Source organism: Octodon degus, unplaced genomic scaffold (assembly GCF_000260255.1).
Source record: "Octodon degus isolate 3935 unplaced genomic scaffold, OctDeg1.0 scaffold00334, whole genome shotgun sequence".
In the NCBI taxonomy this organism is placed as follows: domain Eukaryota; kingdom Metazoa; phylum Chordata; class Mammalia; order Rodentia; family Octodontidae; genus Octodon; species Octodon degus.
In genome coordinates, this window is record NW_004524910.1 from 315,620 (window position 1) to 319,346 (window position 3,727).

Here is a 3,727-nt window from a genome sequence, read left to right on the forward strand (position 1 = left end):
TAATAGGGACAACCTGGTCTTTGGCAAAAAAATTCCAAGCAAAGATCTTCCCTGAGATTCCATCGTGCCTTCTGTTGGCTCTCTACATTTGGCCTCATCCACCGAGTCTGCATAACCACGTGTTTCCTCTTCTTCATGGTTGGTCTCTACTACATCAACAAGATCTCCTGTACTCTGTACCAGGCAAGGGCCCTAGTCCTCACTCCCGCCAAGGTCACCAGCAAGGGCAAGAAAAAGAAATAACAATGTCCAATAAAGTTGATTCTTTGTACTTATAAGAAAGAAACAAAGAGTCTCACATAATTGCAGTGTACTTCACTTTATTATAATGTTATATATTGAGAGAAACTATAAAATTGTACCATTAAAAAATGACTAGACTAGGGCCACCAAGCTAGCTCAGTGGACTAAAATCTGGATAGGCAAACACAAAGACCTGGGTTCAATCTCTAGCATCACAGGCCACACTGCCCCACCCCCAGGCACACTGAGTGGGCCACCCAGTCCAGGCCACCCATTCTGGGCATGGTGGCACACACCTGTAATCTCAGCACTGGGGAATCTGAAAACAGGAGCATCACTATGAGTTCGAGCTGTGCAGTGAGACCCTTTAGCAACCAAATACATTAAAAAAAAAAAAAAAACCAAAAAACTGGACTGTCAGTAGGGTCTTCAGGACCTGCAAATAACCCTTACTCAGCAGTACCAAGCCTACAGGGGACGTTTGAGGACATCTAATCAGAAATTTTATACTTATAACACATATTAGGAAGTCTAATCAGTGCTTTTCTTTTCCCTTGCCTCTTAATTGGTTGTGTGGGATGCTTGAGCTTATTAGCTAGCAACACTTTTTAAATCAAAAGTTTTTGTCTACATAGTTAAATATCACTTTTATAAAGATAAACTCCCTGTAAGTGAATTGTCACTGATCATACCCCTAATTTCAGATAATATTATTCTACAAAATCTGGGTATCTTAATAAAGGCAGCTTGGGAAAAAGCCTTACTTCCCATCTTCCTTTATCTTAGCAAACTTCTGGCCTACATTCAAAGCTTCTCATGGGACTGGGCGTGGTGGTGCACGCCTGTAATCCCAGCTCTTGGGAGGCTGTAAACAGGCGGATCATTACAGTCTGATCTAGCAGTGAGACCCTGAACACCCTGTAGACCCTTTTCTTTAAAAATACATAAAAAAACAAACAAACAAACAGAAAAGCTTCTCATAGGAAGCTCTCCCCGACTTGCTAGTTTGCATCCTCTTGCTCTGTTCTTACAACATTGTGTACATGCCTGTCTAAGCACTCACTACATTTTCACATAATTAACACCACAGGCATTCCCTCTTCTGCGACACACACTTTCCTTTCCTTTTAGTCTTCACATCTATTAGATTTCCTCCTACGTTTTAGGCTGATCCTCCTCTCTTTCCTTTGCAGACATACTTACATTTAATTTTTGGTTTTAGCCAGAAAATTTCTTGTCTCAACCAATGTTATCGATACTTGTCAAGCCAAATCCCAGCCTTTTCCCCAGACCCCATCAATTTCAATGCACTCTTAGAATTACCATCTACTCAGAATTGACACAAATTGTATATGTCTTAGTCAAGACATCTTTAAGCTCCAGATGATTAAATCCAAATCCAATCCTCACATCCAGAAAACTAAATAAAACTCGGATCTACAATACATTTTACCTTCATGCAAAACTGAACAATCACTAAATTGATAAATCCGTAAAGACTAAGCAATATATATGATACCTCTTCGAAATTATTCCAATTCTGGGAGGTTTCAGGTTAATGAGAATGGGGCAAGTAGGAGAAAGAAATCCCTGAAAGTTTGGCTTCTTCCAATTCACCAGAAGAATGGAAAGAATCTTTGAGCGGAGCAGCGCTCCTCCACCTGGTCACTGCAGAAAAGGGCGGGGCGGGGGGCGGGGAGGCGGGGCGGGGCGGGGGGTGTGGGCGGAGTCTCGAAAGTGCAGTGGTTAGGTCCCAGTTGGGCGCTGGCCGCGGGGTGTTCTGGGGGCTTCTTCCACTATAGGTGCGCATGCGCGAAAGTGCGCCAAGGCAACTTGTGAGTGGCGGGTTGTTTAAAGGTCAGTAAGGCGGAGGGCTCTTGGTTCTGTTTTGACCCAACACCAGCTTCTTCCACCACCCAGGACGGCGACTTCCGCTGCTCGTTTCGACTCTGGCACCTGGATAACAGCTGTGCTCTCAAGTATCACGTGGGTCGCAGGCGTGGGGATGTGGGTGCGCAGAGCCGGCACTCGCGCATAGGGCGCGCACGCGGAACGCGCGGGTCTCCGCCTGTTGGCTGTGCTGGCTTCGGCTGTGCCCTGGAATCGGATGGGGAGGGCGGCGTGGGCTAGATCCCGTGCTCCTGAGCCGCGAACCTGGCTTCAGTGCTGCCCCCTCTGCCGTTCTGTAGCGGACCCATGCCCCAGATCTGTAGAACCTCGTGCAGGAGAGGGCCTGGAAGGGCTGGGCTTGAGCCGCAGGGCCCCCCCAGCTGTGACTGGATAGATTAACCGGGCAAGGCCAGTCGTCCCTAACCACCCCTGTGAGACATTAAGCCCTCCAGATGAAACCTCTTGCATGGATCAAACACTAATTTGCAAACTTTTATTTACTTAAGCTTACCTCACAAAGCTGTTCTGTCTTAAACTGCCCTACCCATAACCTATACAAATGAAGTCAACCCGCTTTACAGGCAGATACACCCCTTTCCTCATAATTAACACCGGTTCAGGGTTTTTTTGGTTGTTTGGTTTTGGTTTTGGTTTTTTTGGGTTTTGGATTTTGGGTTTTTGTTTTTTTTTTTTTTGCCATAAAAGTCATCAAATTAGTGTCACCTGGCTGTATTAATCTAAGCTTTTTATTTCTTTCACTCTGCGCAGCCCTGGACCCTCCTAAAGGCACTAGCTCATTGTCTTAACATTATTCTGAGTCTCACCGTCAGAGGCTCAGAATAAAATTAGCGTTTTGGGGCTTTGCTTATTCCAGTGTGCGTTGCTTATTGGCTGTTTAAGCTATTCAGTTGTGCCTATACCTGAAACCTCTATCCTCCAAACTGTTTCTCTTCAGAAATTGTAAGTGCGTGTGTATAACCCTCAGCATCTCTACCTGTCTTCCTAGCGCTATCATTATCTACACTGAATAATTCGTTAATTTATGGTTTTAACTTGAAAATTTACTCCAGAGTATTTTGTTCTTTCTTTTCACTTGCTGAGCTGAATGGTTAATTTTTGTTTGTGTGTAAGACTTTGCCATTCACTTAACAGAGCTTGAGCTGTGCTGTAGATTTTGATGTACAATGTTAAGGTTTTAGAAAGTTGTAACAGAAATCTGTCATTTCTGTTATTGTTTTGATTTCTTAGTTTCTGAGACTGGGTATGTAATTTGATTAATGACAGTTTATTTCATGAGTTATATTCTGTTTCTTTTGTCTAATGCACTCTTAATTCATAAATTCATTAATATATTTACTATATCCCTGAATATATTATGTATATGTGGTATATGTTGTATATGTCATATTTACTTGACAAGATTTAGATCATCCTCTTACTTTGAGCTTTGTAGTTCATTTTGAAATGTCTCAAATTTTATGTAGTTGAGTTTAAATTTTTGCCCAATACATTTATTGTGACCATAACTATCCTTATATCATTTCTTTTCTTAGATGCTTCCTTTTATTTTCACTTTTTTTCTTTGGGCTTTGTT

The 3,727-nt window shown here is 42.7% G+C and overlaps 1 protein-coding gene across 1 annotated transcript in view; it reads left to right on the forward strand.

Moving 5' to 3' along the window:
- The first annotated feature begins 2,014 nt into the window (after positions 1-2,014).
- The window catches only part of Znf215 (zinc finger protein 215), a 26,730-nt gene continuing 25,017 nt past the window's right edge, over positions 2,015-3,727 (forward strand). The window contains exon 1 of the mRNA XM_004647873.2: positions 2,015-2,100. The gene's annotated coding sequence lies outside the window, so the exon portion shown is untranslated. The remainder of the gene's footprint in view (positions 2,101-3,727) is intronic.